The 23,627-nt window shown below is 45.4% G+C and overlaps 12 non-coding genes and 3 pseudogenes across 12 annotated transcripts; 8 read left to right on the top strand and 7 right to left on the bottom strand.

Moving 5' to 3' along the window:
• Positions 1-1,672: 1,672 nt before the first annotated feature.
• trnai-aau (transfer RNA isoleucine (anticodon AAU)) lies at positions 1,673-1,746 on the bottom strand. The gene has a single exon. It is a non-coding gene; the product is annotated as a tRNA-Ile (tRNA).
• Positions 1,747-2,333: 587 nt separating this feature from the next.
• Positions 2,334-2,407, bottom strand: trnai-aau (transfer RNA isoleucine (anticodon AAU)). Its single transcript has one exon. It is a non-coding gene; the product is annotated as a tRNA-Ile (tRNA).
• A 2,654-nt stretch (positions 2,408-5,061) lies between these two features.
• trnaq-uug (transfer RNA glutamine (anticodon UUG)) lies at positions 5,062-5,133 on the bottom strand. Its single transcript has one exon. It is a non-coding gene; the product is annotated as a tRNA-Gln (tRNA).
• A 406-nt stretch (positions 5,134-5,539) lies between these two features.
• trnai-aau (transfer RNA isoleucine (anticodon AAU)) lies at positions 5,540-5,613 on the bottom strand. The gene has a single exon. It is a non-coding gene; the product is annotated as a tRNA-Ile (tRNA).
• Positions 5,614-6,200: 587 nt separating this feature from the next.
• On the bottom strand, positions 6,201-6,274 carry trnai-aau (transfer RNA isoleucine (anticodon AAU)). Its single transcript has one exon. It is a non-coding gene; the product is annotated as a tRNA-Ile (tRNA).
• Positions 6,275-10,328: 4,054 nt separating this feature from the next.
• On the bottom strand, positions 10,329-10,410 carry trnas-aga (transfer RNA serine (anticodon AGA)). Its single transcript has one exon. It is a non-coding gene; the product is annotated as a tRNA-Ser (tRNA).
• Positions 10,411-13,445: 3,035 nt separating this feature from the next.
• trnaq-cug (transfer RNA glutamine (anticodon CUG)) lies at positions 13,446-13,517 on the top strand. Its single transcript has one exon. It is a non-coding gene; the product is annotated as a tRNA-Gln (tRNA).
• Positions 13,518-19,971: 6,454 nt separating this feature from the next.
• On the top strand, positions 19,972-20,130 carry LOC144897014 (U2 spliceosomal RNA; annotated as a pseudogene).
• A 381-nt stretch (positions 20,131-20,511) lies between these two features.
• Positions 20,512-20,620, top strand: LOC144896185 (5S ribosomal RNA; annotated as a pseudogene).
• A 112-nt stretch (positions 20,621-20,732) lies between these two features.
• On the top strand, positions 20,733-20,841 carry LOC144896861 (5S ribosomal RNA; annotated as a pseudogene).
• Positions 20,842-20,953: 112 nt separating this feature from the next.
• LOC144895617 (5S ribosomal RNA) lies at positions 20,954-21,072 on the top strand. Its single transcript, XR_013626121.1, has one exon. It is a non-coding gene; the product is annotated as a 5S ribosomal RNA (ribosomal RNA).
• A 112-nt stretch (positions 21,073-21,184) lies between these two features.
• On the top strand, positions 21,185-21,303 carry LOC144897217 (5S ribosomal RNA). Its single transcript, XR_013626787.1, has one exon. It is a non-coding gene; the product is annotated as a 5S ribosomal RNA (ribosomal RNA).
• A 112-nt stretch (positions 21,304-21,415) lies between these two features.
• Positions 21,416-21,534, top strand: LOC144895513 (5S ribosomal RNA). The gene has a single exon (XR_013626016.1). It is a non-coding gene; the product is annotated as a 5S ribosomal RNA (ribosomal RNA).
• A 1,064-nt stretch (positions 21,535-22,598) lies between these two features.
• On the top strand, positions 22,599-22,671 carry trnak-cuu (transfer RNA lysine (anticodon CUU)). The gene has a single exon. It is a non-coding gene; the product is annotated as a tRNA-Lys (tRNA).
• Positions 22,672-22,985: 314 nt separating this feature from the next.
• Positions 22,986-23,067, bottom strand: trnas-gcu (transfer RNA serine (anticodon GCU)). The gene has a single exon. It is a non-coding gene; the product is annotated as a tRNA-Ser (tRNA).
• Positions 23,068-23,627: the final 560 nt, after the last annotated feature.

Genomic DNA, 23,627 nt, shown 5'->3' with positions numbered 1-23,627 from the left:
GGCTAACGGCTAATGCTAGCAGTCCTTAATGTATGGTGAATAGCATTCAGCAGGTTAACTGCAATATGTGAAATGTGTTACTGATAGTATTGTACTAAAGATATGTGACAAGTATACATTGGCTGTGGAAATTGTCACTAGATTGACATGTAAAGCCGATGTCTTAACATCACAAATGTTTAGCTGTTCAAATGTTTGTTTAACCAATAATGCTGGAAACAAACGGCCAACTGTTGGTGTAGTCATCTTATGAGATCTGAAGTGCTGTTATTGTTCTGAGAGAAAGAATAAATCCTGAGGGTGAATATACGTCAAGTCATCGTGGATTGTCGTCCTTATTCTGTACCACAGGATTTTCAAGGCATACAACCCCTCCCGGTGGTGGAGGGGCAACATTTTGGGGGTCGTCCGGGATGATTTCTGTGTCCTAGAGCGCAGCAAATCATCAATCCATTGAACCTGTCATCAGTTCATGGACAGACACACCACCATTGTGATCCAAGATGTCAGCACGCGAGTTGCAGCGAAGCATTCAGAAGCAACTGCACCAGTTGATCAGCTCTTCAAACACTGACGTACTCCACAAGTTGACTGCTTCCATTGAAGAAAAGAGGCCTGGGCTGGGGCTTACCACGACAGCGGTAACATAAAGGGAGGGATCCAAACCACACTGCACCCGTGACTCAGCAAACCAAAAGTGGAAAAAAAGGGACCAACAGGGAAACCGCTGCCACTCTGGGCCCTCAGCACCTGCCAACGAAAAATAACGTCCTTAAACGCATAAAAGCAAGGCAACCCTCACACACACTTCAGTAATTAAAAGTCAATTTCAAGAGGGGCTCTGTCAAAGAGGGATTCAGGTAACCCTCTATGGGCTCACGCTGACACTGTTGTCCAGGCTGTATTGCCACTGCTTCAGCCGCGGTGGGTGGGGATGAATGGAGGAGGAAGAAGAAGTGGAATGAAAGAGGCAGGTCCCGGAATTGACACCTCCAAGATCGACTGAGGTCTTAAACTGCCCACACGGACAAGCCAAATATCAGCAAAGGTTGAGCCAGTCACCTGAAGGTTAGATTTTTGATCTGAGTGTCCCGGATTCAAGTCCCTGTTCAGGTGACCAGTGACAGGGTCTCAGGTCCACTTGCAAACGCCTCCTTTTTGCCCTCAAAATACAAGGGCAACAGGGCAATCCCTTGGTTCCACCAAGACTTGAACTTAGACCACTGGATTCAAAGTCTGGGGTGCTAACCATTACACCACGGAACCTGCAAGGGTACAGACAGCGCCGGGCCCTGAAGTACATCCTGTCAGATTACATTAGCGTTGATATAACTTCACTGATGGTGGTGTTCTGGGGATTGTGTGGAAGGGTAGTTCAGGGGCAGGGAGGGCTTTTTTTGTTCCTTCACGGTCCGCATTCTCTGCACTCGTGATGTAAAAGTTTGGATAGAGGATAATAGGGTACACTGCCATCTTTGATCTGCTCCTTGCAGTCTTGGTGACCAAGAGGTTTGTTGCCGCTCTGCTTTGACGTGCTGTTTTCTTTACCTTTCCCCGGTCTTTCTGCGGTCTTGTCGAAGGTGTTTCACTGGTGGGTGGGGTGATGTTGGTTATGGAGACCAGTGGGCTGTCGCCGTGGGCTTTTGTTGTTCCTGGAGCACATAAAGAAGAGTGGCTAGTACGGGGGTTGAACCCGTGACCTTGGCGTTATTAGCACCACGCTCTGACCAACTGAGCTAACCAACCACCGGACGCCATTGCATCAAATGTTTCCAGCTCAAATCAACTAACTCATCCTTAACAGACGCATTCTCTGTGCTCGTGGTCGAAATTTTGGTTCTCGGACAATAGGGTCATCTGCCCCCATTGATCATGCAGTCACGGTGGGCGAGAGGTTTGCTGCTGCTCTGCTTTGCCATGCTGTTTTCTTTACCTTTCCCCGGTCGGTTGGCAGCCTTGATGGGGGTGTTTCGCAGTTGACTGGGTTGTGCGCTGTTGGTTATGGGGCCTGGGGGGTTTTGGGCTTTTGTCCCCGCCATGCTGTTTTCCTTGTGGTGGTGTACTGTTAGCTGTTGTCAACGGGGGCTTTTGTTGTTTCTTCACGGTCCGCATTCTCTGCACTCGTGGTCTGAAGAGGATAATGGGGTCCACTGCCCCCATTGATCTGCTCCTTGAGTCTTGGTGACCAAGAGGTTTTTTGCCGCTCTGCTTTGACATGCTGTTTTCTTTACCTTTCCCCGGTCTTTTCGAGGGTGGGTGGTGTGATGTCGGTTATGGGGGCCGGTAAGTTGCCAACCAAGGCTTTTGTTGTTCCTGGAGCACATAAAGAAGAGTGGCTAGTACGGGGGTTGAACTCGTGACCTTGGCGTTATTAGCACCACGCTCTGACCAACTGAGCTAACCGGCCACAGGACACCATGGCAATATTTTATGTTTTTTTTTTATTTTATGTACCCCGACGCAGACTCAATCGGTACGCTGGGGTCTGAGGGCGGGTACCTGGTGGACACCTTGTTTGTGCTCTTGACAGGTATTTCGGGACAGTTTAACAATTGGCTTTTGATGGTGGAACAAGCTAAAACAAGGAAAACAGATTGTTTAGCGTGCCTGGGAGTGGGCCCCTTATTGCAAATAGTTCCCGCTGTGATTTCCGCCGAGTGTCCCTGATGAATACATCCACTGCTCCAGAAGCAGCCTCGGCTAATTGTCGGCCATTCGCCGTAGCGCACCCCGAGGTTACAGAGGTCAAAGGTAAGCCCATATTCAGCAGCACAGTGGCGAAAGGTAAATTTATGTGCATTACCGTTTCCACAGGTTCCCGATTGGTACAACCCGGCATTAATATCTCTTGGTGTAATTCTACCTTACAGATGGATGCCTTCTTCCGGCCGATACTCAGGGCTGACCTCTGGTGGTGGTGCGGTGGACCCGGCGTGAGTGATAGGTTACCGACCGAGAACATGACTGGTGTTTGTGCGCCGATTCCTTTCCTTCTTCCAATGACAGTATTGTCAGTAGATGTGGAGCGCCTAGTGCATAGTGCTACTTCCGTAGGGTCTCACCTCATGCCACCGGCCGCCCTGAGGACCAGGCGAGGTGTGTCAACCTCACCCTGGTTAGACACCCCCAACCCGTACATTGACGCCATAGGTATCCCTCGTGGCGTCCCAGAGGAGTATAAAATTACAGATCAGGTTATATCCAGTTTTGCTTCTATCATCCCTTTGATTTCCATTAACCATAATACCGAAGTGATTCATTATCTGCATTATAACGTTCAGCGTCTCTCTAATCAAACTGAAGAAGCGTTCAGAGCAGTTAGTGTAGCAGTTAGCTACTTCTCTGATGGCCTTCCAGACTTGCATGGCAGTTGACATGCTATAAGCAGAAAAGGGTGGTGTGAGTGTAAGGTACATAAAAGATAAGGTAACATGGTTTAAAAAAAAACAGTTTAAAACGTATAAATATGGTTAGAGCATTTAAGAGTAGTAATAGTTCATGTCATATATATAAAATTCAGTTGTAAAAGAAAAAAGACACCCTACTATTTTTTATATGTTTGTGTCTAAAATAACCAAATCTCCATTGTTGGCGTTTGAGTGTAATACCGCAAGGTCCACTAGGGGGTGCTAGCAGTGATGGCGGTATAGAGTAGGTGACAAAACGACAGAGGAAGAATAAATCCTGAGGGTGAATATACGTCAAGTCATCGTGGATTGTCTTCTTTATTCTGTACCACATGTTAGTATAAAGTAGAAATAATGTATGCAAATGACTGTAAAGAGTGTAGAAGTTGCTAAAGTAAACAGCTGACTGCAAAGTGGTTTGTTATAAATGTTTTGTAGAGCACTTGAGCACATGTGAAATGGCTAACGGCTAATGCTAGCAGTCCTTAATGTATGGTGAATAGCATTCAGCAGGTTAACTGCAATATGTGAAATGTGTTACTGATAGTATTGTACTAAAGATATGTGACAAGTATACATTGGCTGTGGAAATTGTCACTAGATTGACATGTAAAGCCGATGTCTTAACATCACAAATGTTTAGCTGTTCAAATGTTTGTTTAACCAATAATGCTGGAAACAAACGGCCAACTGTTGGTGTAGTCATCTTATGAGATCTGAAGTGCTGTTATTGTTCTGAGAGAAAGAATAAATCCTGAGGGTGAATATACGTCAAGTCATCGTGGATTGTCGTCCTTATTCTGTACCACAGGATTTTCAAGGCATACAACCCCTCCCGGTGGTGGAGGGGCAACATTTTGGGGGTCGTCCGGGATGATTTCTGTGTCCTAGAGCGCAGCAAATCATCAATCCATTGAACCTGTCATCAGTTCATGGACAGACACACCACCATTGTGATCCAAGATGTCAGCACGCGAGTTGCAGCGAAGCATTCAGAAGCAACTGCACCAGTTGATCAGCTCTTCAAACACTGACGTACTCCACAAGTTGACTGCTTCCATTGAAGAAAAGAGGCCTGGGCTGGGGCTTACCACGACAGCGGTAACATAAAGGGAGGGATCCAAACCACACTGCACCCGTGACTCAGCAAACCAAAAGTGGAAAAAAAGGGACCAACAGGGAAACCGCTGCCACTCTGGGCCCTCAGCACCTGCCAACGAAAAATAACGTCCTTAAACGCATAAAAGCAAGGCAACCCTCACACACACTTCAGTAATTAAAAGTCAATTTCAAGAGGGGCTCTGTCAAAGAGGGATTCAGGTAACCCTCTATGGGCTCACGCTGACACTGTTGTCCAGGCTGTATTGCCACTGCTTCAGCCGCGGTGGGTGGGGATGAATGGAGGAGGAAGAAGAAGTGGAATGAAAGAGGCAGGTCCCGGAATTGACACCTCCAAGATCGACTGAGGTCTTAAACTGCCCACACGGACAAGCCAAATATCAGCAAAGGTTGAGCCAGTCACCTGAAGGTTAGATTTTTGATCTGAGTGTCCCGGATTCAAGTCCCTGTTCAGGTGACCAGTGACAGGGTCTCAGGTCCACTTGCAAACGCCTCCTTTTTGCCCTCAAAATACAAGGGCAACAGGGCAATCCCTTGGTTCCACCAAGACTTGAACTTAGACCACTGGATTCAAAGTCCGGGGTGCTAACCATTACACCACGGAACCTGCAAGGGTACAGACAGCGCCGGGCCCTGAAGTACATCCTGTCAGATTACATTAGCGTTGATATAACTTCACTGATGGTGGTGTTCTGGGGATTGTGTGGAAGGGTAGTTCAGGGGCAGGGAGGGCTTTTTTTGTTCCTTCACGGTCCGCATTCTCTGCACTCGTGATGTAAAAGTTTGGATAGAGGATAATAGGGTACACTGCCATCTTTGATCTGCTCCTTGCAGTCTTGGTGACCAAGAGGTTTGTTGCCGCTCTGCTTTGACGTGCTGTTTTCTTTACCTTTCCCCGGTCTTTCTGCGGTCTTGTCGAAGGTGTTTCACAGGTGGGTGGGGTGATGTTGGTTATGGAGACCAGTGGGCTGTCGCCGTGGGCTTTTGTTGTTCCTGGAGCACATAAAGAAGAGTGGCTAGTACGGGGGTTGAACCCGTGACCTTGGCGTTATTAGCACCACGCTCTGACCAACTGAGCTAACCAACCACCGGACACCATTGCATCAAATGTTTCCAGCTCAAATCAACTAACTCATCCTTAACAGATGCATTCTCTGTGCTCGTGGTCGAAATTTTGGTTCTCGGACAATAGGGTCATCTGCCCCCATTGATCATGCAGTCACGGTGGGCGAGAGGTTTGCTGCTGCTCTGCTTTGCCATGCTGTTTTTTTTACCTTTCCCTGGTCGGTTGGCAGCCTTGATGGGGGTGTTTCGCAGTTGACTGGGTTGTGCGCTGTTGGTTATGGGGCCTGGGGGGTTTTGGGCTTTTGTCCCCGCCATGCTGTTTTCCTTGTGGTGGTGTACTGTTAGCTGTTGTCAACGGGGGCTTTTGTTGTTTCTTCACGGTCCGCATTCTCTGCACTCGTGGTCTGAAGAGGATAATGGGGTCCACTGCCCCCATTGATCTGCTCCTTGAGTCTTGGTGACCAAGAGGTTTTTTGCCGCTCTGCTTTGACATGCTGTTTTCTTTACCTTTCCTTGGTCTTTTCGAGGGTGGGTGGTGTGATGTCGGTTATGGGGGCCGGTAAGTTGCCAACCAAGGCTTTTGTTGTTCCTGGAGCACATAAAGAAGAGTGGCTAGTACGGGGGTTGAACTCGTGACCTTGGCGTTATTAGCACCACGCTCTGACCAACTGAGCTAACCGGCCACAGGACACCACGGCAATATTTTATGTTTTTTTTTTTATTTTATGTACCCCGACGCAGACTCAATCGGTACGCTGGGGTCTGAGGGCGGGTACCTGGTGGACACCTTGTTTGTGCTCTTGACAGGTATTTCGGGACAGTTTAACAATTGGCTTTTGATGGTGGAACAAGCTAAAACAAGGAAAACAGATTGTTTAGCGTGCCTGGGAGTGGGCCCCTTATTGCAAATAGTTCCCGCTGTGATTTCCGCCGAGTGTCCCTGATGAATACATCCACTGCTCCAGAAGCAGCCTCGGCTAATTGTCGGCCATTCGCCGTAGCGCACCCCGAGGTTACAGAGGTCAAAGGTAAGCCCATATTCAGCAGCACAGTGGCGAAAGGTAAATTTATGTGCATTACCGTTTCCACAGGTTCCCGATTGGTACAACCCGGCATTAATATCTCTTGGTGTAATTCTACCTTACAGATGGATGCCTTCTTCCGGCCGATACTCAGGGCTGACCTCTGGTGGTGGTGCGGTGGACCCGGCGTGAGTGATAGGTTACCGACCGAGAACATGACTGGTGTTTGTGCGCCGATTCCTTTCCTTCTTCCAATGACAGTATTGTCAGTAGATGTGGAGCGCCTAGTGCATAGTGCTACTTCCGTAGGGTCTCACCTCATGCCACCGGCCGCCCTGAGGACCAGGCGAGGTGTGTCAACCTCACCCTGGTTAGACACCCCCAACCCGACGTACATTGACGCCATAGGTATCCCTCGTGGCGTCCCAGAGGAGTATAAAATTACAGATCAGGTTATATCCAGTTTTGCTTCTATCATCCCTTTGATTTCCATTAACCATAATACCGAAGTGATTCATTATCTGCATTATAACGTTCAGCGTCTCTCTAATCAAACTGAAGAAGCGTTCAGAGCAGTTAGTGTAGCAGTTAGCTACTTCTCTGATGGCCTTCCAGACTTGTATGGCAGTTGACATGCTATAAGCAGAAAAGGGTGGTGTGAGTGTAAGGTACATAAAAGATAAGGTAACATGGTTTCAAAAAAAACAGTTTAAAACGTATAAATATGGTTAGAGCATTTAAGAGTAGTAATAGTTCATGTCATACATATAAAATTCAGTTGTAAAAGAAAAAAAGACACCCTACTATTTTTTATATGTTTGTGTCTAAAATAAACCAAATCTCCATTGTTGGCGTTTGAGTGTAATACCGCAAGGTCCACTAGGGGGTGCTAGCAGTGATGGCGGTATAGAGTAGGTGACAAAACGACAGAGGAAGAATAAATCCTGAGGGTGAATATACGTCAAGTCATCGTGGATTGTCTTGGTATCTATCTTGGTGTCTTCGTATAAAATAGAAATAATGTATGCAAACGACTGTAAAGAGTGTAGAAGTTGCCCCAACGTTGTGGAATGCTCTACCTGTTAATATTAGAGCTGCTACCTCAGTAGAAATGTTCAAGTCCCGACTTGAGATTCATTTCTATACTTTAGCGTTTAGGTAAAAATATTCCCTGCCTGTTTTGACTGCCGCTCCTTCTCTCTCCCATACCCCCCAGGAGAGGCTGTTTGGAAGTTGCCTTGACGGAACTGGACATCTGACGTGGCCTACCTTGTGGAGGCGCTGCAGCAGAGGGATGGTGATCATCTCAAGACCCGCGGCTGCCCAACTGTCCTAATGGCATTACATCTTGGACCTGGACTATTATACTCTGTGTTTATATTTAACTGTCACATGTTAACCTCTCCACATCCATTGCAGCTTGGTCATCCTAGAAGGGGGATTCCCCCATCTGCGGTCCCTTCTCAAGGTTTCTTTATCCCTAATGGGTTTCGAGTTTTTCCTTGCCCTGATGGGGGTTCAGATCAGGGGATGTCGTTTGTCGTCTATTGTCTATCATCTACTGTTGCCTGCTTGTTAAGCCCTTTGAGAATCTTTTGTGATTAAGGGCTATATAAATAAACTTGACTTGACTTGACTTGGTGCAACACACCCGACCACCTCATGAAAAGCAGAGCTGTCCTTTTCCGGGCGAAACCCATGAACTCGGACTCGGAGGTGCAGTTTGCCCATTTCAGCTGCTCCAAATTTGTCTGCAGGCAAAACTTTAATTTTAACTCAGGTCAATTGGAAAGGTTGGCGAGTCCCAGGGGTTGAACCTGGAATCTTCTGATCCGTAGTCAGATGCGTTATTCATTGCACCCACTGTACTTGACCACAGTAGGAGGACAAAAGAGGTTGGTTTGACATTTAAGGGAAGGGGTCACTTGAACAGGTCTTGAACCCTGGACCCTGCGATTAAAAAGCTGATGCTCTACCAACTGCGCTATACAGGCCCTTGATGAACGAGGAGAACTTACAAGGCAAAAACTTCTGACATACTGTACTTGACCTTGCCATGGACAGAGATGAAGAAGCCCCGGTCCCGAAATTGCTACCTCCAAGATTGACTGAGGTTTCCAAAAAACACAGGTGGTGTCAAATAATAAAACATATAGATACAGCCTGCAGTTAGCAAGTCATAATCAGAAGGAATATCGACTTTTGACTTCAATATTTATGCAACTGAACAATAAACTCCCTTGCAAAATGGAGCCAGAATGGATACAATCTAGGGTTACAACAGTAACCTTCCCATACCTTTATGGAAACAAACCAAAACCAACCTCACTTGAGTTGGATTGACCTAAGGAACCATGCAAAAAGGGAAACAATCGAGTTATATTACACCGATTCGAGAGACATTACCACAAGTTGTTGCAATTCTCAAGGGTGTTTGAGCCAGGCATCCATGTACTTTTAGACTATTCTTAAATAGTAAATAATAAATAAAATAATCCTAAAACCAAGGCTGTGCATCATGGGGCATCCGGATATCAACCAGGACCTCTTGATCTGCAGTCAAATGCTCTACCACTGAGCTATACCCCCTCAAACACACCATCCATCGTTACACGATGGGAACTATGCATATTCACTAAACCAGCACATCCTCATGGTGACTGGGAGAATTTAAACAAAGATTGACTTCTTGACGGGTCAGCTAGGTCGAAAAGGTTTACTTAAACAAGTTATTCCTTGTGTGCACGGTCATCTCCTTGGCCTTCTCGGTGCTGAGGATGAGGGAGCAGAAACCCCAATGGATTTCTAATCCATCGCCTTAACCACTCGGCCACAACAAATTGTCACAAACGCAGAACCTCACAGATTATGCCGTTGTATATCAGTCGAAATGCAATGGAAAATGTTTGCCAATTTTATGAGACTTGTCAACTCGTGAGTGGTATTGCAGCTCACGGTTTTGGGGGATCTCACATGAATTCCCATGAATCCCCTGACACATTTTTAGTCTGATGACTTCCCATGGATCGCCACCATCAGTGATGTCTTGACACCAAGAGTGCCCCCAAAACTGTACGTTGTCAGCAGGATTTGAGGGAGGCTGAGGAGTGTGTTGCTTTGTCGGGCTCCTTTTGAGTGTCCTCCATTGTCAGCGAACCTCACAAGGGCACAGTTTTTTCCTGATCAGGGCACCATTTTAGGTTGTGTGGATGATTGGTCTTAAGCGCCAGATTAAGACTCTTTTCTCTCAGAAGGCACTGCTTGAAATCCCACAGCTGGCATTTTCCTGGTCATGTCCATTGTCCTCGACTGGAATGATGTGGCAGCAAAGGACTGTCAGATTGTACAACACAGCTGAGCCCTTCAAGAAGAAGTCAGTGCTCATGAGAGTCAGAGTTCATGTGAGAAGGTCCTTTCAGCAAAGGCCTTCTCAAACTATTTGCCAAGTCAGGACGTAAAGAGGGACTGTGCTGAAACCCGGGATCTTCAGATCTTCAGTCTAACGCTCTCTCAACTGAGCTATTTCAGCTGCGAAGGTGGTTCTCTGCTTTTTCCAGTGCAGGCAATTTCACCTAGATCTCTATTGTAACAGGCGTCCTTACACCATGACTGAAAAGGATTTCATTGATTCCCTGACATGTTTTTGGTCTGATGACTTCCCATGGATCGCCACCGTCAGTGAAGTCTTGACACCACGAGTGCCCCCAAAACTGTACGTTGTCGGCAGGATTTGAACCTGCGCGGGGAAACCCCAATGGAGTTCTAGTCCATCACCTTAACCACTCGGCCACAACAACTTGCAAAGAACCGCACTGTTTATACCGTTGTTTTTCAGTTGAAATGCAAGGGAACCTGCCAATTCAGTAAGCAACCATGAAGATCCAGGCAATTTCACCTGGATCTCTATTGTCACAGACGTCTTGACACCACAAGTGCCCCCAAAACTCCACGTTGTAGGCAGAATTTGAACCGGTTAGTTTGAACCTGTGCTAGCTTTATTTAGGAAGACCCATTGTGGCCCTTCCGGCTCACAAATACTTAGTGGGATTTCGGATGATCCATCATGGTCACAGGCGTCCTGACACCATGACTGCCCCAAAAGACCAGTGGTTAAATTGCAAGGACAACTGCTTGCCAATTTAGTGATATTCAGGATGACCCATTGTGGTCCTTCCAGCTCACGACTTAGTGGGATTTAGAATGGTCCATCGTGGTCCTTCTGGCTGACCTATTTGGTCACCGCATTATGGTACGAGGCACCACACAAGCACATAGGCAATGATTTGTATGCCCCTCCCACTGAACCATAACACAAATCTTTTTTTTCAGTCATTTTGTGTTGGGTTAGAGAGGGTTAAAGTGGGCTCAGATTGGCAATTGTCCAAATTGACTCCAGATTTCTCCTTTGTAGCGAAAATTGTAGTTCATATAACATGTTCCAGAAAAAATGGGCTTTTCACAATCGCAAATGAGGTTTAAAAGGTTTAGAAACCAGCTGTGAAAGAAACACCTGAGCTACCTTTGGGGTCACCTTGATGTCTCGGTGGACTCAACTTGTGCCTTTGCTGTCGATGGTTTGGCTTTTAATTTCCTCTGGCATTGGCTGGATGTGAAGTTAAGGTCCTTTCAGCAAAAGGCTTCTCAAACTAATTCTACTAAAACTAAACTAAACTCAATCTAATTAATTAATTTAATCTAAAAGTGGGGGTAGGCTGAAGCTGTGTCTCTGCCACGTATGTGGCTGTGTTCCTGGTCCAATCATCTTGGGTTGGAATTTCCCCATGCTGGTAACGGGTGGGGAATACAGTCCGTTGATGAGGATAAGCTGTACAGAAAATGGATGGATTTCACTGGTTGAAGTCGTCAGCTACCACAAAAACGGTCATGGGCCATGAGCCTCTGTTTTGAATTCCCCTTTGGCCAATCGACACCACAACAACTGTCAGAATTGTAGTTCATTAGATTTGATTAGATATACCTTTACTCATCCCTCAGTGGGAAAATTTACATTGCACAGCAGCAAAGGGGAAATAACTATTTAAGAATAAATAATATAAACAGCCTAAAGTAATAACAGTATAACAATTTTGTCACACGGAAGACCATTGTTTGATTTCCCGACGGGGAGTTCCTGTTTTGTATGTCACAATTTCACGTTGAACCTTGAGCAAGATTACGATTGCAACAACCAGTAGGGTAAAGCAAACCCGTCTCACTAGAACTCTAGAACATTACAACTAGAACCTCTCTTAATCGACACCACAACAACTCAGAATTGGAGTTCATTAGATTAGATTAGATATACCTTTACTCGTCCCTCAGTGGGGAAATTTGCATTGCACAGCAGCAAAGGGGACATAACTACGTAGTTAAACAGGAAAATATAACCAATCTGAGAATAAACATTATAAACAGCCTAAAGTAATAACAGTTTAACAATATTGAAGAAGACCGTTGTTTGATTTCCCGACGGGGAGTTCAGTCATGGATAATGGGTCTGACCAGGAAAATGTCAGCTGTGGGATTTCTACGAGTGCCTCCTGAGCGAAAGCCTCAATCTGGCAACTGAAACCATCCTCTGCTATGACTGCCATATTGTGCTGCTTATTTAGCCAGAAGTGAGAATTATTCCTTGTGTCTTCTCTGTGTTGAGGATGAGCTTGTTGTTTGCACAACCATGTGACCACCCGGTGGCCACCCCGTACCTGGAAGCCCCTTTGTGCAGGCCAGTAAATATAGACCACAGCTACTTGTTTGAAATTGTGGCTCTCTGGTCTAGTTGCATGATTCTCGCTTTGGGTGTGAGAGGTCCCTGGTTTAATTCCCCGACGAGCCCACCTGATCTTGTTTTGATCTTTTTTTAAACACAATTGTCAAAACAGCAGGATCAGTTAAGTTCGCGCTAGTGTTGACACCACCTGTGTTTTTAGGAAACATCATTAGCATGTACTGAATCAATGTATGAGGTACGATGTCGGAGATCCAGAATGCTTTTGTTGGCAGGAAAAAGCCATAATACACCTTTTGGAGAATGCAGGCATCAATCCCGCTACCTCTCACATGCTAAGCAAGCACTCTACCATTTGAGCTAATTCCCCCATGCACTGAATCTGAGCTGCCATGTACTAATCCTCACAGACTTTCTACATTCATTTCATTTACACTGATGTGCAATTTCTGTCGTGACTTTTGTCCCATTTCCTCCCGGATGACACAGCTTCTCCCCCATGTCTAAGAGAAAGTCCAGCCGCACTACAAAACAAAGTCATTTCAGCTGCTTTTACCCACTATCTTATCCTTTCCATGCTGACTCAAAGCTCATGACCATAGTCGAGGGTAGAAATGTTGATCAACTGATAAATTCAGAACTCAGCTGAAATGGTCAAACTGCACCTCAGAGTCCGAGTTCATGGGTTTCACCCGGAACAGGTCAGCTCTGCTCTTCATGAGGTGTTGCACCAGCCTGCAGACATCCTGTGGCTGGAAGATGGTCGGTGCCTGTCGTGGCGGTAATCCTCGAACCCGTTGGTGGATACCATTGGTGAGGGATGCCGTCAAGCTGAAGGAGTTCTATTGGGCCGTTTTGGCTTATGGGACTTCAGCTGACAGGAACCAACAGGCCAAGCGGTCCGCGGCTTTGGCATTCACTGAGGCAAAAAGCCTGACATGGGAGGAGTTTGGAGAAGCCATGGAGAATGACTTCCGGACAGCTTCGAAGAGATTCTGGACCACCATCCGGCGTCTCGGGAAAGGAAAGTAGTGCACAGTGAAGTTCTATCAACTCTCATGTAATCTGACAATGTGTACGTCAGGACCCTATAATGCACTTGCAGGTTCCATGGTGTAATGGTTAGCACTCTGGACTCTGAATCCAGTGATCCAAGTTCAAGTCTTGGTGGAACCTACTTGCCCTGCAGCAAGCAAGTGTTTGGACTGTGTCTTCCTTTAACAGTAAGTGTATGATGACTTATTTACTTAAGTAAAATTTACTCTCCAAATCAGTGGTAACCGTGGATCAGGATGAGTTCCTCAAATGACGCGAATGTCTATGACAGCATGTGAGGAAGACACGTGGTTTATGTGCGGGGCTCCACAAGTATTTCCAGTTCTAGTTAAAAGCCAGGCTCCTCATGTACACTCTTAAAAATGCTGGGTTATTTTTTTGACCCAATCGCTGGGTTGAGCCTGTTGGGTCATTTAATTGGGTTATTTTTATTGAGTTGGGTATTCTGAGAACCCAATTCGCTGGGTTATCTCTGTTGGGTGCTGAGTTATTTGCTGCTGGGTTGTGATTTCCATTATATTGTGCTGGGTTATTTTGGACAACCCAGAGCGTTGGGTAGAATTTTGGACATGCGCAACAAAGCCCCGCCCACAACCTTACTTCGTTCGGACCCCACATTTCATCTGAGGAGACCAATTTCAGCACGGAGCAAGGTTTGTTACATTCCCACTATTGTTTTACCGTATAAATGACTTTATATTATTATATAATGCTTCATAAACGTGTTAAAATGTAAGTTCGTGAAGCACTGTTGAGTACTAGCTTGAGGAATCGATCGGTAACCTTAGCAAACTTCCATTCCCTCCAAAAGTGGCAAGCGAACACATTCGCTGGCGAGCTATGTAGGAACCAAACTATGTTGTTGAAATTACAAGAGACATGTGTGATAGTTATGAGGACAACGTCAGTTATCTCGTCAATTTGCCATTTTATGTGATATCAAGTCAAAGAATCTCGTGAATTAATACGAGCGTGCTGATGAACCGGTGTTTTTTTAAGCTAGACGGCTGCATGCTAGCGGGCTTCCGTTAGCCACCGATAGTCCACTGTATACTAATCAGTTTGGGCGCGAATTCGACGACAGTTTTGTAAGTTGCATATAAATGTTTGGACTACTGAATCTTATTTCATTTCATGGTATGTTTGTTCTTATGGACCCTCTTTGTGATGTTTCAGTTCGCTGAAAAGTATCTATGGATGAGTTTGTCAGTTCCAAATTGACTGAGTGGCAGCTACAGGGGCAGATTGAAAGGTAAGTCATCTTCATGCCTTCATTTTATGGGTATTGTTTTACAGTAGCTACTGTGCCTGCTATATGTTATAGACATAAGAAATGGCGGTGGGTCAGTCACTGTTGCTTGTACCAATACCCAAATTTTTAACAGGGTGAGCCATCTTGTGATTCCAATATATATTGCTGTTATATCAGCCTGCGAGTCAAAGTTTGCTCACCACTGCTCGAGACAATGATGACAAACCCTCTATGGTACACATTATGATCCCAATTGGTAAAAAAAAATGTTTGGGGTGTGTTTTTGTGTTTTAATATAGACCAAGTAAACATAATCGAGACATTTTCTCAATATTATTTTAGGGTTGATTGCAATACGACAACACTGCACAGTAGTGGAACATATTGAAAACAGTTTTATCTAAAATTGTAATATATTATAATATTTAAAACTCATGTTCTCAACAATCTGGTAATGACACCCATAATTGTCCTACAAATGCCAGGGGAGAAGTTGCCCATGACGCTGCTGCCCATCCTGCTCCCTCCGCCTGTGTTTAAAAAGGGCAGGAAATTGGCCCGGGCGAGTATTCAGGAGGTGAAGAGAGCCTTCATCGATGTTAAGCTGGTAAGTAATTTACCTTTCAACAGAAATTAAAATGTAAATGAATTGTGACATGACTCCAGTTGTTCTTTTACACAGTTTTAAAGCAGGACTCTTTTTATGAGGAGCGACTTGAAAAGATTGTATTTCGTGGAATGTGTGACAGCGTAACATTTGGCTGTTTCTCATTTCATGAAGCACTATTCTTACAAGTTGTAACTTGGTGTAAGCTGTTACTCCATAGTGATGTGTGATGTATAAACCACAGACCAAACATTAGACTGGCCAAACCCCCTGAATAAATTGTTGAACACGCCATTGACTTTACAGGTGTCACACTTCTCCCCGTAGAATATATATTGAAATAGCTTCAGTAGAGAGCTGATGACAATTGCTCTGCACTGCTAGAAATACTTACAAAATACTTACCTTTTTTTCTTTTCTCATCATAGGTCGGAGCTAACATGGTGGAATACTTGCAGCAGGCACAATCGCCTACCCATTTGTGCTGCTGCTCACAGAGCCTCTTGTTCTATGTATATATCACTCTCTCATAGCTGTCCCCCTCACCCGTTCTTAAAATGTAATTTTTTTGGACATAATTTGTTCATATGTGAAGGAAATGTTGTGAGTTGTTATATTTGTATGTTCTGGAAATGTAATATAAATATATTATATATAATAAATAAATATTTTATTGTTACATTGGTGTCATTGTAATATATTATTAATAATATTAGCATACAATAAAAATAAATAATATATATATATATATATATATATATATATATATATATATATATATATATATATATATATATATATATATATATATATATATATATATATATATATATATATATATATATACATATATATATAGTATATGGTATATTGGCAACCCAACTTGTTGGGTTGAAATAACCCAGCCGTGTAGTAAATATGAACCCAGCGTTGGGTCATATGAACAACCCAATGTACAACCCAATTGTTGGGTTAAGAGAACCAACCCAACTTGTTGGGTTAAAATAACCCAACGCGAGGTTGGTCCTATATTTAACCAGCGTTGGGTTGGGAAACAACCCAGATTGGGTTGTTTTTAACCCAGCATTTTTAAGAGTGTAGTTTCCATAATGTACCAAGGGATTGTCCCGCTGCCCTTGTATTTTGAGGGCAAATGATATTTTGGTCTGGCCTTTCTGGGGGTCCCGCTGGAACCAGCTGACGCCAGGGCTTGCCCTAGGGTCATGGTTGGCGCTACCTCCCTGGGTCTGTCCTGGGTCGCGGGCCCCCACGTGCCCTTGGGGGCGCCTCCGACCGTGGACGGGCTCCCTTCCGGCTGGCGGGGGCGCCCCTGTGCCCACGGGTGTGTGGCCTTCGATGCCCTTCTGCCCTAGTGGGGTATGGTCTCCCGCTGGTCTCGGGGGTGCGACTCTTCTCCGGCCTGCTGGCGCCCTGTTGCCGGTTGAGATTGCTCCTCCATGGCCTCTTGCTGGTCTCTTCGGGGAGTTGATTCGGGGGCGGGTCTTGGGGAGTCGGCCCTGGCTTTGCCCACACCCACGGGGCCGGAGGATCTCTGGCGGTGGGGGCTTGACATGGCTGCGCGGGGGGGGGGGGGGGGGGGGGGGTTTGCTGGGTGGTAAAAGGCAGTCTCTCTCCTTTTGTCATTCTCAGTGACAATTACACATTCACACACTCGCATTCACATACACAACACACCTCCATATGGACACTCACAGCACACGGGTGTTTATATGGTATTGGTATGCTATTATTACAGTAATGATGTCAAGCAGTGAGAGTTTAATTACTGTAACTGTATGGTTGTAATTGTGTTTACTATCATGGTTGTCCTCATTGTTACTATTGCTACTGGTAAGTTGGACTGTTTCATTTCACTGATATCATCTCCATTGTGACCCTTAGCCATCATTGACATTTAACTGTTCTGTTTGTCACTGTTGTTATGGGAATTCTTGTTGCTGCTGTTTTTGTCTCTCCCTCTACTGCCCCCCCACCCCACCTTTCTCTTCTTCTTTTCTGTTCTTCTTCTTGCTCCGGTCCAGTCGCTCCAAATGGCATAACAAAAACATTAAATAACGGCAAATAAAATTTCATGGTACAGGGAAGTTGTAGCCAACACCTTTCCTGACACAGAGCAAATCTGTCTAGCATGTAAGGGCATTGAGATCAACAATACTATCTGCCCCAATGGCTGGACGGGACAAAAAATAAAAATAAAAAATAAGACCTCAGTCGATCTTGGAGGTGGCGGGACCGGGACATGACAAGAGACTACTCTAGAGAACGCAGCCAGGATTAGGTTTGGGGTATTCATCTGACACTGAGGGATAGATCCTGGACTCATTTCCGATCCCAACATCTATCATGTCAATCCCAACATCAAGGATTTCTTGGAGAATGTGGGCATCGATCCTGCTACCTCTCAGATGCAAAGCAATCTCAGTCCATAGAGCATGAGACTGGGTTGGAGCCCCACATTGGACGATTCAGTATTTTAATTGATACATCTGAAAGATATCTTTCCCGTAGAAAAATGGTCATCATGCAGAAAACATCTCATTCGAAGCACACATAAACAAATCCCATTCTTGTATGACCACAAATGGTAGAGCGCTCGCTGTGAGATGAAGTGGAATTGATGCCTGCATTCTCCAAATGGTATATTATGCCTTTTCCCTGCCAAAAAAGCATTCTTGATCTCCGACATCGTACCTGATACTTTGATGAATTACATTCTAATGATGTTTCCTAAAAACACAGGTGGTGTCAAAACTTGTGCATTGGTATAGTCCGATGAGGATGGGATTTGAACCCAGGCATGCAGAACACAAGGGATTAGCAGTCCATCACCTTAACCTCTCGGTCACCTTATCTCCTGCAGGACCTTTGTTGACATGGTCTTGTTGACTCAAAATGACACATCTTAATTAGTGTTATGGTGTTGCAAAAATTACAGGTCTTTTTGTTGTGCGAATAGTGGGGCAAAGGATAACACATCTGACTGCGGATCAGGAGATTCTAGTTTCAACTCCTTGCTAGCTTGCCAACCCTTTCAATTAACCTGACTCTAAAATTCATGTTTCACTCGCAGATGAATTGGAAGCAACTGGAGCAGCAATCAGCACCTCCGAGTCAGAGTTTTGGTTCTTGCCCGGAAAAGGATAACCCTGCTCTTCATGAGGAGTGTTGCACCAGCCTACAGACATCCCGTATACTACCATGTCACCCTTCTTATTTATAACAGTAGGAAAGAGAATTATTCCCTGTGTGCACTGTCATCTTCTTCGTCTTCTCTGTGTTGAGGATGAGCTTGTTGTTTGCACATAACGACACTACAGCGGCCACTGTCTCCCAAGAAGCGCCTTTGTGCAGGCCAGCACCAGTAGGGCGTCGTCCGGAAAATATGGACCACAGGTACTTGTCCATACCGTGGATTGTTGGTCGAGCTGATGATTCTCGCCTAGGGTGTGAGAGACCCTGGGGACACTTCCCTCCCTGCTTTCGGACAACACAAAAAAAACACAATTCCCAAAACAAAAGGATCAATGGTCAGGTGCTCGTAAATTTTCATTACAACTCTGTCTTACAATACAATGTTTTGTCACATGATCCAATGGGTTTCCAGTCCAGTAGTATTTTGGGCAGATATCAACGTTCAATATGTTGAATGTGTGATTTTATTTGAAACACATGAAAACAATTCCAAGTCAACCAATCCAATCGCAGTCTACCGCCTGATGGTTTTTACATCTGTCATAAAGGCGGCGTTAAAATTTGGATTTTGAAAAGGAATACAGACAATACATCTGCAACCTTGTCGAAGGACCCGAAAACAGCGCAGTCATAGCAGAGGATGGTTTTGATCAATCGGTCTAAAGCGCCAGATGAAAGCTCCTTTCGCTCAGGAGGCACTGGTAAAAATCCCACAGCTGGCATTTTCTTGGTAAGGTCCATTATCCAACACTGGAATGATTTGTCAGCAAAGGACTTTCAGATTGTACAACACAGCTGAGCACTTCAAGAAGAAGATAAAGAGAGGTCTTGTTCTCGTGAGACGGGTGTGTTTTACCCTACTGGTTGTTGCAATCGTAATCCTGCTCCAGGTTCAACGTGAAATTTTGACATACAAAACAGGAACTCCCCATTGGGAAATCAAACAATGATATTCCGCATGACAAAACTATTAAACTGTTATTACTTTAGGCTGTTTATATTGTTTATTCTTAGATTGTTTATTTTTTTACTGTTAAACTGGTTCTGTTCCCTTTGCTGCTTTGCAATGTGCATTTTCCCATATACACCAAACAAAAAGGGGAATTCAGAACAGAGGCTCATGGCCCATGACCGTTTTTGTGGTAGCTGACAACTTCAACCAGTGAAATCCATCCATTTAAGTTCTGCTTATCTTCATCAACGGACTGTATTCCCCACCCGTTACCAGCATGGGGACATTCCAACCCAAGATTAGAACACACTGGACCAGGTACACAGCAACATAGCACGTGGCACAGCTTCACACTGCCCCTACTTTAAGCCCAGACTGAAAAAGCGGAACACCACCTTCACAGCTGAGATAGCTCAGTTGGGAGAACATTAGACTGAAGCTCTAAAGGTCCCTGGATCACAATCCCTGTCTATGTCCTCACTAATAGCCAATAGTTTGAAAAGGTTTATTGACTGGCTGAAAGGACCTAAACTTCACTCTTCACAAAGGCCACCCTTCAAGCCAATGTTTGGTCAATGGAATGGCCTTTATTGTCATTATACTAAATATTAAATTGCTTTTTGGAACAGGGAGCTGCGATTGGGGCTTGCGCCATCCGCTCCACGCATCGACCTGGTATTGCAGCGCTTCCAGGAACGGTGCACTTCTCCTTCTTGCGTAAACAGCAACAGCAGACTCTGGCAGGGTGCATCTTGTGGATGGTGCTGAAAGAAATGCACAGAACGTGCTCACGTTTGGTGCCCCCTGAGCAGTAGTTCTGCAGAGGAAATGGCTCGTGGTAGCGGGGCACTGTGTCTGCGCACTCCGTGGACCCCACTTCCCTCGCAGCAGCCGGTCTCCAGAGGGTGTCAGCCACTTTTTGTCAGCCTTGCCTCCTGCAGTCTCCCACCGGCTCCTGATTCTCAGGTTTCGTGCGCGCTTCCCGGGGCCCTGTGAGTGTCGCATTGATCAACTGCTGTTTGACACTTTTTGCTGGAGTCTAGTTTGGCCTGCGTCGCCTTCAAATAAGATCTTTTCAGTTGACCTGGCAGCTTACGGCCATACTACCCTGAAAACGCCCGATCTCGGAAGTTAAGAAGGGGCGGGCCTGGTTAGTACTTGGATGGAAGACCGCCTGGGAATACCAGGTGCTGTAAGCTTTTTATGGTTTCTGCTCTTGCCTGACAGCAGAGGGCGCTGTTTGACACTTTTTGCTGGAGTCTAGTTTGGCCTGCGTCGCCTTCAAATAGGATCTTTTCAGTTGACCTGGCAGCTTACGGCCATACTACCCTGAATACGTCCGATTTCAGAAGCAAAGCAGGGGGGGACCTGGTTAGTACTTGGATGGTAGACCGCCTGGGAATACCAGGTGCTGTAAGCTTTTTATGGTTTCTGCTCTTGCCTGACAGCAGAGGGCGCTGTTTGACACTTTTTGCTGGAGTCTAGTTTGGCCTGCGTCGCCTTCAAATAGGATCTTTTCAGTTGACCTGGCAGCTTACGGCCATACTACCCTGAAAACGCCCGATCTCATCTGATCTCGGAAGCAAAGCAGGGGTGGGCCTGGTTAGTACTTGGATGGGCGACCGCCTGGGAATACCAGGTGCTGTAAGCTTTTTATGGTTTCTGCTCTTGCCTGACAGCAGAGGGCGCTGTTTGGCACTTTTTGCTGGAGTCTAGTTTGGCCTGTGTCGCCTTCAAATAGGATCTTTTCAGTTGACCTGGCAGCTTACGGCCATACTACCCTGAAAACGCCTGATCTCGTCTGATCTCGGAAGCTAAGCAGGGACGGGCCTGTTTAGTACTTAGATGGGAGACCGCCTGGGAATACCAGGTGCTGTAAGCTTTTTATGGTTTCTGCTCTTGCCTGACAGCAGAGGGCGCTGTTTGACACTTTTTGCTGGAGTCTAGTTTGGCCTGCGTCGCCTTCAAATAGGATCTTTTCAGTTGACCTGGGAGCTTACGGCCATACTACCCTGAAAACGCCCGATCTTGTCCGATCTCGGAAGCTAAGCAGGGGTGGGCCTGGTTAGTACTTGAATGGGAGACTGCCTAGGAATACCAGGTGCTGTAAGCTTTTAATGGTTTCTGCTCTTGCCTGACAGCAGAGGGCGCTGTTTGACACTTTTTGCTGGAGTCTAGTTTGGCCTGCGTCGCCTTCAAATAGGATCTTTTCAGTTGACCTGGCAGCCTACGACCATACTACCCTGAAAACGCCCAGTAGGTGTGTCCTAACGAGGAAGCATTTTGGAGGGAAAGTGGAGAGGAGCTGTTTGTTTCTGTGGCATGTAGTGAAACTTTGGCAGCTGATTTCTGAACCATGTACTTCTTTTTGTCACTCGCCCTTCAAGAACGAATTGACGTTGCATCCACAGCTGACATGATTGTTGTGGATCCCATTACGCCAGAAGGTGCTTGAATCCAAAGAGTATGACATTGTGATGTGTTGTCATTCAGTGCCACTTTGCAGAGGCTCATCCACTTGACAGTTGAATTTTTTTCTCTGTCCCCACGTGGCATTGATGGTTCAGTGGTAGAATTCTCACTTGCCAAGCGGGGGCCACGCTCGTGTCGTTGACATTTGGTGCCAGCCAATCAGGATGCGACACAGACGTCAGACAAGCAAAGAGACTCGCCTGCCACGCGGGCATGATTACCATTACCATTACCATCTATCAGGGATGGCAACTGAATTAGGAATCAATGCCAGAAACCTGCCACAGGATTTCAGATAATGTTTTGATGCAGACTGGTCATGATGCCTCTGATTAATTTAATTAATTAAAATTAATTAAACCATTACCTGTGAGAGGTAAGGTACACCATTGCACTAAACATTGATAGAATAGTTAGTAATGGAGTTAGTAGTGAATAACTAACAATGCTTGTGGGGATTTTTTTGGTTTTGGACCTCTTTCAGATAAATAAACATGCAAACTGACCCGGGAACATCATGGCTGTTCCTGACAAATGAACATAACAGGAGGGTTAAGATGACTACACTTCCAAAGTTCTCGGCTATGACTGAACCTCTCGCTCCTTTGTTCCCTGAGAAACTAGGTTGGCTGTGGAACTGATCAAACATCAAGAAGACCACATCAATTGAAAAAAAACTAAAAAGTGATATCTTGCCCGAAAAAGGCCCGGTTAGCTCAGTCGGGAGAGCATGAGACTCTTAATCTCAGGGTCGTGGGTTCGAGCCCCACATTGGGCGGTTCAGCTCTTTTGGTGATACATCTTAAAGATTTCTTTCCTGTGGAAAATTCTGCAACATGCGGAAAACATTTCATTCGAAGGACACAAAAACAAATCCTATTCTTGTATGACGCGCTCATACAAGAGCGCTCACTTCGCATGTGAGATGAAGTGGAATTGATGCCTGCATTCTCCAAATGGTATAGTATGCCTTTTTCTTGCCGAAAAAGCATTCTCAATCTCCCACATGGTACCGGATACTTGGATTAATTGCATTCTAATGATGTTTCCTAAAAACACAGATGGTGTCAAAACTGGTGCATTAGTATAGTCCGATGAGGATGGGATTCGAACCCATGCATGCAGAACACAATGGATTAGCAGTCCATCACCTTAACCTCTCGGTCACCTCATCTCCTTTGTGGACATGGTCTTGTTGACTCAAAATGACACATCTTAATTAGTGTTTTGGTGTTGCAGAAATTGTGGCAGCCTTCTTGTGCAGCAGGGGGATTCAACTCAAAGGCTAGAGTTCTTGCTCTACATGCAAGAAATAGCGGGTTTGATACCCGTATTGTTGAAATGATATGTTATGGCTTTTTTTCCCAACAAAAGCGTTCTTGATCTCCGACATCGTACCTTATACTTTGATTCATTGCATGCTAATAATGTTTACTAAAAATACAGGTGTGGTCAAAACTAGTGTATTTTTACATCACCACACTTCAAGTGGACAGACAATCTTGTCTTTTCAGACAATCCAATTACAAAAGCAACACACACCTGCCATGACCCTGAATCGACCCTGCTGCGGCCACAACAAAGAGTAGGAACCACTATACAATTACGGCTGTGAGCTATGCTTTTCTGGGCAAGAACCATAAACTCAGACTTGGAGGTGCAGATTGCTCATTCCAGCTGGTTCTTTTTCATCTGCGAGCAAAGCTTGAATTTCATGTGGGTGTTGTCCTGGCG

This window comes from Doryrhamphus excisus, unplaced genomic scaffold (genome assembly GCF_037039965.1).
Source record: "Doryrhamphus excisus strain RoL-2023G ecotype Guam unplaced genomic scaffold, RoL_Dexc_Guam_v1.1 HiC_scaffold_24, whole genome shotgun sequence".
Taxonomy (NCBI): domain Eukaryota; kingdom Metazoa; phylum Chordata; class Actinopteri; order Syngnathiformes; family Syngnathidae; genus Doryrhamphus; species Doryrhamphus excisus.
This window is presented reverse-complemented; position numbering and strand designations above follow the sequence as displayed.